General features: G+C 38.5%; 1 protein-coding gene across 14 annotated transcripts in view; it reads right to left on the minus strand.

Annotated features, from left to right (window-relative positions):
* The window catches only part of UTRN (utrophin), a 374,743-nt gene that overhangs the window by 188,139 nt on the left and 169,914 nt on the right, over nt 1-16,690 (minus strand). The window lies entirely within an intron of this gene.

Consider the following 16,690-nt stretch of genomic DNA (forward strand, 5'->3'; position numbering starts at 1 on the left):
AACACAGTGCCTTCAAACATTTATCATCTGCTTAAACAATTTGCCGCTTACTACTAAGCCTTTCACAGTCTTTAAAGCAAGAAATGGAAAACAATTTCTTAATCCTTTCTAATTCCCTCCACTTCAATTTTCCATGCTTAAAGTGATCAGAGCAGAATTTTTTTTTTCCTCCATGCATATTTTCCATCTACCATTCACCAGCAACATGTTTCATGATGGGCTCAATTTCCAGTAAGCCAAAAAACTTTCAATAAGTGCTGTCTTCCCCAGCGTGGGTGTGGTAGAGGCACCACTCCTGCCTACTTTTTAGTGCCAAGTGGACACTGCATTATAATTTCAGCGAGGTCTACACAAATACCCTTAAACAGCAATAGGTAAGTCTCAGTCGCGCTAGGCATCATTCATTCCCACATTTACCTTTAAGTATGAAGGCATTGCCAAATTCTTGTCCTAAAGTATATGAATAATATGTGGACTTTGTTCCAAAGACATTGCTACTTTCCAACATCATAAAATGAGTTCTTTTTAAAGTGGATACTTCAAAAACCTATAAAAGCGTCTCGCATACACTCTAGTTCTATTACTCACGCTAAGTAAAGGAAAGTCTGAGTACGATGGAACATAATAACAGCACATGATAGCAACTAAATCAAGTTATTTGAGGGGTTTATACAGCTAAATAAAAAATACACAGAAGAAAATAATTGTGTATGGTAATTAGCAATTTAAACCAAGCAAAATACTCCTAATAATTGTAATTTGAATTTTAAGTTACCCCAAGAGAGAACTACTCTGCTCGTAAGTTTTATTCCCATGTTCATCTGTTTTCCATCTTTCTTCCTTTCACAGAGAAATAAGAGAAGCAGACCAGTAGTGCTTTAAAAACCATCACCATGTATTGCTATTCCCTTCCTAAGGGTGAAATGCTACCCGGATATTTTCAGATCTCTACATATAAAAATTCTAACAGACTTCTCATGTAAGCATTACAGTCCTATGGCAATCACTGCAGATCCACACTATTCAGTAAGCTGAATTAGAAGAAACTTGCTGTAAGAAAGAAACTTCTCACAGTCCTAATAGGACAGAAAAGCTTATCCGAACAACTTCAATGATTGTACCGAGGTCTACGTTTAACTATGACAAACTAAGCAAAATCTTTTCCTATAAAACATAATTTGGGTATGTCTAGATTATAAAAAAACATTACACCGAGAGGCAAAACAACTTTACTTTCTTCTCTGAAAAAAATAAAATACAGAGACAGGGAAAACGGGACAGACAAGGGCTGTTCTGAAGTGTCCACATCTGCTCCATTAAAATACTAAATCCAGGTTCTAAATCTACAGTACTTACAAGAACAGCAGAAAAAAGAAAGAAGAAAAAAGAAAGAAGAAAAAAGAAAGAAGAAAAAAGAAAGAAGAAAAAGAAAGAAGAAAAAGAAAGAAGAAAAAGAAAGAAGAAAAAGAAAGAAGAAAAAACTATCAACTTCTATATAGCTATGTTTATAGCTTATATTTAAAAAAAGATTTTTTTTTCAGAAGGCAAAATTGCACCTATCTCATACCGTTCATAAACACTGACAAACTCAAAAATTCAAAATAACATGTAATATTACATGATGCATTTTTACAGCTCAGATCACTCTCTCTGCATGGTTATTTCTAGACTCACTTCAATATTATCCTGACAAAGTTTGCTTCAAGGTCTGCAGATGCTACTTTCTTAAAATACAAAGGCAAGCTATTATTTTCAAGACAAAAAGTAAAGTTTCATTACATCATTTTTTATATTAAGTATTCCACTAAGGAAACGGTTAATTTCCTCCTCGGTACAAAGCCAATAAATGATTTCTTAATTACTGTATTTATCTATGCAGTTACATTTTTAAAAGGGAGATTTTCACATTCAAACAAATAACAAGATTGGAAAGGAAGCCATTCCTTTCTTCTCAGCATAATTGTTGAATGTTCAATACTTTCCTTTCACTTCAAATCTCACTAACGAGGAATATTGTCATTCAGATAATTAAATAACCAAAACCAGAAATGAAGCAGTAAACACCTGAGCTACAACTGGCAATAAGAGGCCAAAGGGTAATTAGGTAAGTTTGACTTCCTCAGATCAGGTGGACTTGCTAAAAGTTGCCAAAAAATACTTAAATAGTCTAACAAGTATTTCAGTGCTATTATCTCTGAGTACCAACAGAGTGCAGAAAAACACAAACATAATTCATCTCTTTAAATTAGGGGATAAGGAATAACTGAGGAATTCAGTGCCTGTAAGCTTTACTTCAATTCCGGGGAAAAAAAGAAGAAGAAAATAAACAGTAAGCACATCAGAAGCACTTTAAACATAACAAGAAAATCAGCAACAGCCAACATGATTTGTCAAGAATCAATCATGTCAGACTAACAATTTCCTTCAGTGACAGGATAACAAGCCTTGGGAATATGGGAGTGGTAGTAAATGTCATTCATCTTGACTTCACCGAGTGTCAAGAGCCTTACAAGGCAATCCCAGATTCAAGCATACCTAGTTAAAAAACTACACTAAATAGTGAACAATTCACAATCAAGTTTCATATAAAGGAAGATTGAACAGGGACTTGTCTTGAGTCCAGTCCTTTCAAATATTTTCATCAACAACAAAGTCAACTTACTGATTTTTACAAAGGACATTGAGCTGTGAGCAGCAACTAAGAATCTGGAAGAAAGGTTAAGAGTTAGAAACGAACGTTAGCAATCTTAAGAACTTTTCTAGGAAAAAGGAAAGAAAGCATACCTCTGAGAACAACGTCCAGTGCTGTAACTGAGTAACACCAATTAACACAGCAAATACAACAAGAGAAGTGATGAACAGGATGACATTACAAAGAAATATCAGGGTGCCACACCATTGGGACCCATGCTGAACATAAGCCAGCAATGCCAATCAGAAGTGTGCGGAAGAGCAACATCACCAGAACAATCTTTCATTCTGTCAAGGTCTAGCAGGGTCTGAACAGGCACACTGCTTCAAGTTTTGGGCACTGAGATCCATGAACAACTTAAACTAACAGCAAATAATCCAGCAGAGAGCAACAGAAAAGATGAATTATCTTAAAAAGTACTGAGACATGAGAAATTGCAATGGTCTTCCAATACATACAGGCCAACTTCCATGTCAGGTAGGGAATACCTGTATTTACAGTCAGGGAGTGCACAGGGTGGGTTGCTGAAGGATCCTACAATATATTTCTTTCAATATAAAGAAGAAATTTTCACTGAAGTTCATTTCATCAGGATTAAATACCAACAACAAAAAGCTGTAATGGTAAGACATGAAAAAACTGAGTCAATTTGGCTCAAAACCAGCTGTAAATAGTATGTCCTTGGCTGTCTTTAACAACAGACCAGACGAATATCCTTAAGTGACATAGCTATAGATATCTCATCGGTTGGCTAAGAAAGCAGGTCTTACTCTCGTCTCCCTGTGCTCTTTGTCACTTTTTCCTACCACCCAAATTATTTCTTTATGTATAGAAAATGAAGACCCACCATCATCTCAAATATCTGCTTGATCTTTCTGTAGTAAACTCCCAAGTAATACAGCTGTGAATTCCCCAAATACAGGGGGAATATCTTTGAGTCAGTCACTTGTTTCAAACCTCAATTTGTGCATCTCCAATGCTACTTAAAACATCATGTTCCTTACATGCATACAGAGCTCATTGATCTTTCTATATGTAAGCCAGAAAACCAAGGGTTGTACCTGAACAAAAAATCCATTTGACTCAAAAATTTCCCAAGAAAATCCTGAGGCAGAATCACGAGTGCACAACTTACTGCATTTATTTCTAAATCCAGGAGCAAATTGAGCACGTTTCCCTATCATCAGGAACAGATGTTCTTAGGAAGGCTTCTTGCTAAATTCATTTGCAACTTTGAAGGCCCTTTTGGGTACTTACACATCATATACCTCTGTGGCACTATGTCTTTCATTTTAAACCAAATCCATTTTATCAGACTAAAATAGGTAGCTGATCCCATTCACATACCTACAAAAGTACCAATGACAGACGAGACTGGATAAGGAACCAGCTTTGCTTTCTATGCACAGCTTCACTGTGATCACACAGGCATGGTATGGTGCGTTTTAAAACTTTACATACAGCTCAGCCCCAAAAGCACTAATGTATCAGTGGTCCCACTGGAAAACCTCTTGAACATTCACTTTGCAGAGTCAGAATAATTCATTGAAAGCAGATGACAGTAGCAAGTTTAACAGTGAGCAAGATATTGGCTACCACTACTTTGAATCCACAGCACTTTCTTAACCAGAAAAATCAGGAACGGGTTTCTCCAAAAGACGAGGTGATAAAATTTACCACTCTGGTCTATGTTTACAATAACATCTCCACCTATATTGCATTGGCTGGGAAGTGTTAGTAGTGAAACAACAGAAAGGAGGGAAGAGGGCTTTCATCCTCCCTCAAAAAGTAAAGCATACACATGCTCTTGCACTGCCCTCCTACAGAGCAATCCTAGGAAAGGAGCTCTGTGCAGGTACTCTCAGTAGGCAGTTGACAATGAATGCACTGAAATGCTCTCAGGTGACCATTTTGTAGATATTTGTGGCTGGAAATATTACAGCTCAAAAATATACTGAAAAAAATAAAATAAGTGTTGATAGCAATGAAATCTAAGACACTCATCTTTGTAGGACCAGATTTTCTTAAAACAGTAGTTTATCTACCTAAGACAGATTTTAAGGATATGGCTTCTGTGCTGCAGGGGAAAAAAATAAAGGAAAGATTTGGCAAAGGACCCACATTTTAGACATATATTTGTATTGAGATACAGACATCATGTGTTGAGAAGTGGACTTGTTTCTTTCTGGGGTCAAGGAGAGGCATGGAGCTAGAATACACGACAAAGAACATTTTAGTAACCTAAGGGAGAATTTCCCAAAATTTATTCACTCACAACCTGGTCTCTTAAATGAGGAATATAAACAGTTGAAACAGCCATGAATAGCAATGGTAAGTGCACTACGTTTACCCCAGAGTACAAAGCCTACTGCTGTCATCTAGAAGGCCCAACATGACTGAAATTACGGAACAGCACGTCCCGGTATGTTACATAATCTTAGCTAGGGAGTATTTGAAAGCTGATCTTACTAAGTCTGGAAGTAAACGTCATCCTTCATATCAGAGAACATTTATCACTGTGGCTTGATAACTGGACAAGGAGAGCAGCTGCTCTGGGGATCGCAAAGAAAGGCTACACATACAGGAACAGAGAAAAAAGGAAGGAAGGAGGGAAGGAAGAGAACAGCCAAGGAAGAGACACCAAAGACACCAGTTTAGGATACCAAATCTCTTCTCCATAAATTATGTGAAATAACTAGTGGTTTTGCCTTTTTTTTTCCCCCTTTTTCTCCTTTCTTCTCTTCCCTTCTCCTCACCAGAGGAAAGCAAGAAGTTTAGGTACAGGGATGTTTGTGGGTTTTTTTTTTTGTTTGGTTGTTTGTTTTACAGAAGTAATCAGACAATATATCTGCCTGATTACTACCACTATGTATTTTTATATTTAATTTTGTCTTTACAACAAAAATTCCAGCTCTGCAACTATGACCTCTGGATTGTGTGAAGAAAGTCAGCATACAACCAACTTGCAACTAGTTACCATAAGCAGCTTAAAGAGTCTGTGATCTTACTGCAACTGCTGTGTCACCCCATGCAGCATCCCTTCCCTTCTGTATGTTGCAAGCGTGGTGTACTTCTAACTGAATCCATTGAACTTCTCTCCAGTCAGAGACCCAAGAGGCTGAAGCAGTCAGCGGGGCCAGTTCAGGCAAGCACACTAGAAAGCGGATGGGCACTGTGAAAACTGCACCCAAGCTGTGGATCAACAGGTGTTAAAAAATTGGCTTGCCCTTGAATTACCCATTTAACATTTTTACCTGAAAGATTGGCTTGCCCTTGAATTACCCATTTAACATTTTCATTCAAAGGCAGCCAGCAGAAAAAAAAAAATAAAATAAATTTGCTTTTTAATTCTCTCTTAGGGAAAAGCTAGTGGATAAACTGGGAAAATTTCCTGCAGGTTTGACTGCTGCTAGGTACAGACATTTACTTTGGAATTACTGTGTGTCCCCAAGGAACATCCACCAGCACCTCATCTCACTGCTGTGATGTGGAGACCCTTCATCACCATTTCAAGAGCTGTGAGCAGGAGAGCTGCGACCAGGTAAGAGCTCTCCTGCCACATACAGGAGCCTCCTGGAAGCACCACAGCATCACTTCAGCTTTTCTTTTACTTGCCAAATATCATGCCATAGGTGAACCTTAAAACAATTTTCACTGCAGCCACGGAACTCAATTTGCCAATCTCCTTCCTTTCTACACTGAGAAATAAAATGTGAAGAAAATCAATGAAACCAGGACCACAAGGCCTAAAACAAGGGCCGGCTGACATGAAACTGGCATGCTTGCCAAGCAATCAATTACAAAGGTGATAGGGGGAGGAAAAGGTCAGAAAAGGAAAGGGGGAGTCATCATTTTCCCCGGAGCACATGTAAAAATTGATTTCAAACTTCCACACAGAGAAAGTAACCAGGAATCAATTACAGTAACTATCTAGAATTCCCGTGGCTGTGATCAAGCTATATTCAATTAAGCTGGACATTAAAATCAGCTGGACTACCAAATGGACTGGTATTTTACTTTTTAGTTGTTGTTTTGCTTTCTTCCATTTAAAGAAATTAAACTGTACTTACATTTACCAAAACCAAACCACACACACAGAGGTGGCAGTGGCCTGTATATCTGTACACATTTACAGCATCTTTTAATTTTAGCTCTTTATGCATACCCAGAGGAGCTCTGCAGCTCAAAACAGTCAAATCAGAGACATTTAGGAAAACAAACCTGAAAGGGGTCTGTAACAGAAAGAAGAATGTTCATTTGGTGTTGGTGGAGCTCTTACGGGTATGAAGAAGGGGGAAAGGGGGTGGCAGGTTAAAAAAGCCACACAAATGCCAACGTTTAGCTCAGGAGCACAGCTCATTTGCTCTCTGAACTGGGAAATTCTAGAGCTGTTACAGAGGCAGCCTGCTCTCTCAACTCTTCTCACGCAGCAACACTAATGTGTTTCTGCAGTAGACAGAGACTATTCTCTGCAATTCTGCTGAGGAAAAAAGAAGTATATATATAATTTTTTTCACCTTAGAGCATCCACTAAAATGTTGCATCACAAGAACAAAACAGATAGTGCTACAGTAATTGGGCAGCTGCGTGTTTTCTATAGCTCACTGCCTAGTCACACTATTTTATGTCTTATCTTTCCAAAATTTCATTCACACTAGCTGCCTTGCCTGTAAAAGTTCCAGGTCCCCTTATGGACTGAAGCCTCAGTGCTCCAAGTACAATAACTAGAGACTGCCAGCTCTCGATTTAATAGTGTGTTGATTCTAACTTCAAAAAACATTCCAAGAAACCACCATTAGGTGAGACAAGACTATGAAATTCATCCCACCAATATAACATATCCCTGAGCCACCTGTTTTTCTTCCTGAAGTGTCTTTAATTTCATTTTATTTTTCCCTTTCTCTCTACGCACGTATCATTGCCAAAAACTTATCTCTTGCAAAGATGCTGGGACAGTACCAAACAGACGTAAAATACAAACATACTTTATAATCAAACTGCTAAACAAGACAAATGATTATACTTAGCTTTATGCCCTGGGCTTTCTGAGATGATCTAAATCACAGCTCCCCTTTCACATGTCCTATACAATTGGACTGAAGCCTGGAGAAGATATAGTTTAAAGCCTTCCTGTACCTTCCCCAGTTTCTGTTTCTAAATGTTGTATTCTGTTCCAGGTCTGCCATTCAGAGAGTATCATAGCAACTACCAATTACCTTTCATTTCCCTTGATTTCATACAAGAAAAAAAAGCAGATATATGTATATACGGTCCTCCTTCATGCTTGTATCAAAATGTTTTAATATATTCATATATATGATACATATTACATGATATGCATATTGCTTCTGTGTAGAAAACCTATTTTTCCAGTAGCAATTCTTTTGGCCGTGGCTTTTTTGCTTGTTTGTTTAGTTCTGTATTTTTTCATGTTTCCCCTCCTTTTGTAACCTAAATTCTGTAACACTCAAGCAGTTATGTTTTCAAACGGGCCCTTACTTGCTACCTCAAAGAAGACGTGTGCCTCTTTTACACTTAAGACTGACATAATTTTTAGTAGCTCTGAACTGGTGATAACACAGGAGACTTACAGGAAGCATGCTGACAGACTAGTTATATTAAATATGCAAAAGTAACACAGTAACTTCATTCCTTCTGGTTTGCAGCTGTTAATTCATTGTTCACCCCATAATTCCTTTAGAATTCATATATCCTATTCCTATAGAATAATATTAATTAAGTTTCAGCGCAACCAATTTGAACACCCAGGGAACATACAATAATGTACTAGACCTAGCAGTGCTAAAGCCTGCCTTCACTCACTAAAAAAAAATCTTCATTGCCTCCTCAAATGTTTATTAGGAACCTTGAATAGTCAATGATTAACACACTTAACCCAACGCACAACACAGTCATCTTAAACTGAAGCACAAGTCTGACTTACTCCTAAATTCAGCTCCCTCCTAAGGTATCAACCACACATTACCAAAGCTATTTTCCACTCAGTTTTCACATTTTCTGTTGTTAGCTGGCTCCATGGAACCTCCACACAATTTTCTTTCACTTTTCTTCTCGTGTGAACAGATTACCTGTAGACCTAAAAACAGAGCTTTGTTATACATGAATACATGGGAAAAATTAGTTCCTCTTCAGCCACAGTGTAAGTTCATTTCACTGAAAAGTGCAACAGATCATTGCTGCCATGGAGAGACCAGCATGTTTACCAACAACAACAGCTAGTGTTCTCAAATGAATATTGTCTTTTATGCCACAGGAACAGGTCAGTAGCCACAGACAAGCTCAATTAGTGGACATATTATGCAAGCGGGCTACAATTCTACTCTTGTTACAGCCACCCACCAGCAATGTCAAAATAAAAACAACCCTTAGCAAAACTATCCTTCTGACACTTTTCCCTTACTGAATCTTTCCCTAATCCACAGCTGTCCATATTTTTAATGCTGTTTGATAGGATTCCTCCACTTTCAGCCACAATCATCAGAAAAACTTGGAAAATGCTTATCAGTGTATCTGGATTTTGCTGGCAGTGTGCTAGCTGTTCTCAGTGAAGGAGGTTGTTACCACTCCTCCACAAAGGAAGAAAGGAGAACAAATGAATTCACTTTCATCTAAGGCAAAACTGTTGTGCTCTGCACATCCCATAGCTCCTGAGAGGTCTGAAATCTTGATTTCATTGCTTCCAGTTCCCAGAGAGCAAATCTTTTTCACTGTCCAGTAACCTTTGGATGTTACACTGTCCAGTAACCTTCGGATGTTACGCTTTATAATAAAGAGCCCAAAATTGTATTGTTATATGTCATATTGCCCAAGGCCTTACTTTTTCTTTTCCATTACAAGAGATACCTTCATACAAACACCCCTCAGGTAACGTTCTCGCTTCTCAGTAGAGTTGCACAGTGCAACACAGAAGTCCATCCCTCTAGCAAAGAGGGGTTTTAGACAGAAGGAACATTTTTTAAAAGATGTCTGATTCTACAAGATTGTAACTAAGCCTTTTCAAGAGCCTTTTGACATCAGCATGAAGAGGGGCTCATGGAAAGTCCTGTTCAAATCCAAATTCTTCAACAAAAACCTCTCAACTACTTTCCCTATTTTCTCTTAAAAGTACTCAGATAAAGGAAACAACGCCACCCCCATTATAAGGGACAACAGCCTTCCCATGTTCCAGCTATGTGGCTAAGTCACCTGCTTACAAATAACAGCTGACCTGATGAAGCCTGCAGTGTTCTTACTGAGGGCTAAAGGAAGAAATTTCAGAGCTAATCTTTGCACTAGGCTACATAAAGTGAAAACACCTGAGGGACTGGTGTTAGCTCTTGATGAAAACTCCTTGCAAAAAAAAGTGAAATTCCACTGAGAGGCTTTTCTTTCTTCCTTCTGGACCCATTCTTCCCCTTTCCAAAGGAGAAAAGTAGTGTGCTTGCTAATAAATATTAAAAGGGGCGGGAGGGAAGATATTTTGTGTAATCTGTAACTTTTGTTCCAACTCCATTCAGAGAATTTCAGATGAATTCAGATAGTAAGAAGTTGGGACTATTCATGTAATCTCCAAAGATTTTCAGAAACAGAATGAGGAGAAAAAATTGTTTCAACTACTTGGTAGTGCTGGAACTTGTAGCAAATGAATGCTTCTCTTTGTAGCAAACAAGAAGAGATAATATTAACCACGAGAGTTACAGTATTTGAAATGGAACATTCAAAATTGAACTTGAAGGGTGACTGATTATCTCAGGGTTTATAATGCATTCTTCCTTAAAAGAGAAAAATACAGAAAGAAGAAAGCATAGTTCAAACCCAGTCCAAAGACGGCAGGTGACAGAAAGCAGTGACCTCAGATAACTGTTCCAGGACCACACCACAAACCCCAGCACAATTAGCACTAATTGGTCAGCAGGCTCTGCAGCAATGCCAAGAGCTGAAAGCCCGAGTCTCTGCCTCTCCCCAGGAAGGATAATCAGTTCAGGTCAGAAATTTTAAACACCAGTACAGAGGAGGCAGCTGTTCCCTCTGTTAGCACAACCCTGTGCCCATAGATATGGGGCTCACCAGCAACCACAGAACATCTGCAGCATCAGTGGTGTTTCCGCTTGTTCCTTCACTTACAGCACCTACCACATTTACCATATGCCACAAAACACCAGGAAATATAGCTCTGCTACCGCTATGAAGAATTGCTTTCTGCAGCACAACACAGGACATCAATTATCAGGAATGCCCCTGACACCTTCCACCCACGTTCAGTCACACAGCTGTGCGGTGCTGCTTAAGTTCCTTCAGAGCGCAGAGCTTTGCAGCAAAGTGCACGAGGAGTGCCCGGCATGAAAACATCTCAGGGCAGCCAGAACCAAAGCAGTGGCTACAAAACACTACTACTTCCAGGGCTACTTGGGAAGGTAGTCTTGTAGCACCCTGACTTGATTAAAAATAGAGGGGAAGGCAAAAGGGAGTGCAGATCTTCTACAGTCACTGGTGACCAGCAACTACAGTGGTATTTCCCCAGCTACGCAGCGAGTGCAGTTTTCTTTAAAACATACTCAAGTGATCTGCGTGAGGTAGAAGGTAAGACAGACGGTCTGTGCTCATGACAGGAACCAGTGAAGCACGGTGCTGGTTTAGGCATCTGCTGCTTCACCACTTTGTGAACCTGGGCAGGGTGACTGAACCCTCAGGGAGAGAGGAAAAAAACTGCTCCCTGAAAAATGGCAGCAATCAAAAAGCACTGTGGTAAAATACTATGGTAAGATGGTCTCATATATCAGATATTGATCCAGCTCCTGTAAACACGTGAAGTTCATGGAAGTCAGTTTTGCCATTAATCCTACATTCATGCCTTAATAGAACTACCCCATATTTTAATTTATTTTCATTCCTGTTGCAATACCAAAATATTTTCAGATCAAAAATCACACTTGTCTTTAAATGTAAGAAGATTCCAAAAGGCTAGGCTGAATTACCTTCCTTTTCTCCCTTCCAAAATACTGCTGAAATGCCATCAAAACAAGTTATATCCAAGAACTCATCTTCTCTCCTGTTAAGCTGCACTCTGCTCGCAAATAGGAATGATTGGTGCAGCAGTTAAAAAAATCTGAGTTTATGAAGCTTTATGTCCTTTCTCACTTTGTTTCTCTTTGTTCATTTCTAGAGAAACTTTGTATGCACAGAGAGCACTGGAGAGCACAGTTCTGTTGGAAAAAAATAACACTTTATAGGAAAGTACCCCTTTGTTATACAGTTTCATTTGGCACTGGTCATAATTAGACAAATGGCAAAACAAAAAATGTTACGTTTCAATCAGCCTCCCCACTCAATATGGGCACAACCTTTCACTGAAAGGAGCCAGTGGCACGTTCTCCACTTTGGGGCAATTGAAAATGGCGCCTGAAAATGCAAAAGTATGTACTGGACGGGGAAGGCAGGTAAGATTACAGCAAGTTTTACATGATATTAAAATGCTTTCTCATCATAACCACAAAGTTCAGATACACACCAAATGCCCGCCTGTACAATACTGTTCCCCCTCTGAAGGTACACTACAGCAAAAGGATCCTCTCTCAAAGGGACGCGTGTTATGGCTGGAGAGCAGACCCACAGCAGACCCAGACTCAGATCAGATCTCAGCAGAGCAGTAAGCATTTTTCACTTGGGGCAGGTATGTGAAGGTCCTTTTGATAGGCAGTAGGCAGTCATCACTGCTGAAAACTGCCGCACTACAGTTTAGTAGTAGCACTACTATTTTAGCCTGCCCACATACAGTAGTAGGTCACTAGCACAGAACCTCATGAAAAACAGCAGGCTGGAAGACCTCTGGAGGTCACAACGCCAAACCTCTTGCCAACGGCAGGAGCCAATTTCAAAGCGCAATCTGGCTGCTCAGGACCTCATCCATTGCACTTTTGAATACCTCTAGAGATGGAAATAAATACAACAGCCTCTCTGGGCAGCCTGCTCAAGTGCAATTTGTCCTATCCTCAGGAGGCAGAAGGGTCTCGAGTCCCTCTAGTTTAAACAAAATGAGAAAATATTCAGATCTCTCCGAAATTCCAAAGGGAATTAAAGCATAACATGTTAACAGTTGATACCAACAGAGAAATAATTTCCACTAGATTATGTTTTCAGAACAGCTTTTATATTTCCTACTTGAATTTCATCTGTTGCTGTTATTTTTAATTTTTCCATCTTTTGTTTGATCCACTGATGTTTAAAGGTCTTCCAGTGCAGCATCAAGATACTTTTACTTCTTGTCATTAAACTGAAAGCAGCCTCAAGAAAATTAGTACACCAAGAACTACAGCAATAGCTCCTGCCAATGTGCAGCAGCTTACTATATACAACTTCTGTCTAGTTTTCAACCTAACAAAGAACTTATGTCAAAAGTGTTCTTTTCTGAACTACACTAAGCAGTAATACACAATATCAAATGTTTTCTTTTATATCCTTCCCAAAATTAATAACAATATTTCCCTTTCTGCATACAGCAAAAGGGGGGTTTGCTGGTCCCCTTGTATAAACACATTCTCTTACTATTCCATAGCAGGAAATGAGAGAATTGCATTTTAAACTACGTATTCATTAGAAACCCCTCCAAGATGCATGTTTCGGAAACATCACTTCTCTTTACAGCTGAGGAAATCAGTACTTCACCCGAGTTGCTATTTATCACTTCAAGAGTGAAGACTCATCTTGGATCCAGTTTAAAATTTCAAGCACTTTGTATGAAGGTTTTCTGTTTGTTTGTTTTCTAAGTAGTGCTCTTCTCAAGAAGTCACCACAAAAGAAATGAGAAAATACATAGCTACCAGCTATGTTTCTCAGTCTGTCCTCCAGTGGATGAATGCGCCAGTCCCTGAATGTTAGCAGTATATTTCAAAAATAACACAGTCAAGCTCTACCACCAGGATACATATTTCAAGTTAATCATTTACCTGTCTGACAGAGAAACACTATTCTTTCACTTCTGTCAAGGAAATTTGAGAAAGCTTCTTAGTTTTCTACCTCACTTTCATATGTAGTATTTTAGTTTCGGTCTCCCAGAATAGATATACACCTTTGTACCTTGCAAGATTTGTAACTTGCCATGAGTTCTTCTGTTCCCAATAAAAATCCAAATTCATTCTTGTCCAAGCCATTTGGATATACCTAATAGAAGATATGCTTTAGGGAACAATCACACACAACCAAGAACAGAGACCAGATGACAACCCCTACAAAATATTTTTCTGGTTGTTTCCTTTGAGCATCAAAATATTACAAGAGTTATGAGACAAAGCTGCTAACAATAAAGCAAAAACGATTATGTATTGTCCTGACAACACGTCGCCTGCCAAATATACAAATACAGCACTGATTTCAGCGTCAAAGAATCAAATATCAATACCAGTGAAAAGAAGTTACATCTGCCAAAACTTACCTTGGTATGAAGGAATTACTGAAAGAAAAAGCAGCAAAAGTGGTAATATCCTAAACCTTGGATTTCTTGCTTTTCAGCAATACTGCAATGCCATGTCACCAAAATGTTTGTTTCTGTTCCTGCTTTTAAGAAATTTGCAACATGAAGACTATGAATGCTGAGAGTTACTATTATATGAATCTGCTAATGAAAGGAACAATTTTGAATATATTCAGTAGTTTAATAATAAAGCCTATAGAAGTCTATCCTTTTATAAATAGTATGCTTAAAAAAAAACAAACACTAACTTCAAGAATTTGCTTTAAATATTTCATTGGCGCTTTTTTTAATGTTTATTTCATTGACACGCTGTTAGCTTCAGAAGACACTTTGCATCAAACATTTAGATACTAGTTTATGAAGCAATAAGGCATTTCCTCTGTAGTAAATAACTTCTCTTAGGCAGAACTGAACTATATTTGTGTACCCACAGAGTTCACACAACATATGAAAACTTGTGAAATGACGAAGACAGAAGTATATAGAACGCTACCAGAAATCCTTACTGGCCCTCTATCAGGTTTGCTTTTAATCTGTAATTTCTGTCGCATTTTTTCATCTAAGCATTAACATTTCCATCACCAGACTCCCATATATCACTGCCTTACATTGACACCTGCTGGAAGTGACTGGGATTGTAAAACAGTCCTTTTTCCCCAGTCAGTATCTGATTTAACTCCACAGGCAGACCAACAACAATTCTACTTTCAGTAAGCTGCGCACAACACACCTGAGAAAACAGCAGCAGGACTTTTTAAGGGGAGGGGAAAAAAAAAAAAAAAACATACAATGTGTAATTTAGCTACGCTAAAATGCCTGAGGCTATTGCTCCGTGGAATCAGAAAATATACTTTATTAACAGCTTTTGAGAAGCATTTTGCTACCCCTTGGGAAGGTTTAAACTCAAGTTAGGTCTCCAACCATTTATTAGGCTCTCATTCCAATTAGCAAATAATTTTTACTGCAAGTCACTAAACAGTTCTTGTTTGACAAACACTGTTATAAACAAGTTTACATACAAAAATGTGACTGAACAGGTTTTAAAGCACTGTTACTTTCCTAGCCTTTATGAAAAGACAATCAAAAAGCATGCCTTTACATTAGTAAATAAAACGTTGTGTTATTCACAAAAGCAAGCAGAGCTCTTCAATGATAGACGAGAGTAACTGAGGCGTGCCTGTTACAATAGCTTGTATGCACACAAACTACTCTCTGTTGTTCTTCATAATGAAGAAACACCTCTACAGCTTTGTAAACAGAAGCACACTGAAATACCCATGTGAAAATGCCATGCTGTTCCCTATATGCCACAACTTCTACGAACTTCACTGTTACGAACCAGGCACCGCATTACATCCTCTTCGTACTTACAGGCTCTACCCTCAAGGTGAGATCTCTTTTACTTTACGTAAATTTTGTATTTCTCATAACACATGTTTCTCATAAAATGCATATAGGATTGAAGCAAACATGACGAGTTACAGTGGTTTTGCTTTATCACTGGAACAGGAATTGGCTTCCTAAGAGTGTTTGTGCACGTTGGTCCCACTTTGTATACAAACTCAGACAGACTTTCACCAAAAAACACAGGCAGATCTTAAAGTATCACAAGCAGCGAGAATGAAAAACAAGTTCAAAAGCAGCTGAATAGAATTTATATACAGTTATGTCAGTACACAGCTGAAGGCCTCTCCAATCTTGTATTTAGCCAAAGTTACAAAGCAGGATCCTTGCATTAAAGTCCAACTGCACACCATGGTACGACCACTCCTCGCAGGAACACCGTGGCAGTATTCACTCATTGACTTTACATACCGCAGTTGATTTTTCTCTTTTTGTTTTAATCTGGTGAGTGATTAACATGCTTAAAAAGCTTATTTTTACTAGGTAGCTTAGATCATTACCACAGTACTGAAGTTCTCAAGTACTGCACCTGTGCAAAACCAACGAAACGTGAAAACAGTCTTGTGGAAGCAGTCAGCCACCAAAACAGGTAACGGCAAAAATACCCATGTGAGCGGCAGTCTGGGTCAACATGCTTTTTGGGCAACTTTTCCTTTCCCTTTGTATGCCCCCCACAAAAGAACTCTACAGATACTGGCTGGTGAAGTCAAAATTTCATAGCTGCATATTATGTATTATGAGTCTGCTGAACTCATTCCTGATGAAAAGTTTCATTAAGCTCAGAAGCAAAAACACCAGGCATTATTATTATATAATGCAGTTCCTCTACATAATGGGTACCTTGGAGTTAAATCACTGCATTTATCAAGAATTAACCAACTCCTTTGGAAAAGATGTGGTAGCAGTTTACAGAAGATAACTGAACATTAACAGTTTCCTTACAGACACATAAATGGTAAACAACATGGCACTTTTTTTCTTAACTGTATTAGTAATTGACAAGCACTTCTTTGTTTTTTAATAACATTCTTTAACAAAGCTTGCACATGAGAACATGGCTTTAAAAACACACTATATAGCTTAAGGTACTTTTGACACTCATTCCGTTCTGACTTCTTTTTTCTTTT

The sequence above is a fragment of the Cygnus olor genome, chromosome 3 (genome assembly GCF_009769625.2).
Source record: "Cygnus olor isolate bCygOlo1 chromosome 3, bCygOlo1.pri.v2, whole genome shotgun sequence".
Classification (NCBI taxonomy): domain Eukaryota; kingdom Metazoa; phylum Chordata; class Aves; order Anseriformes; family Anatidae; genus Cygnus; species Cygnus olor.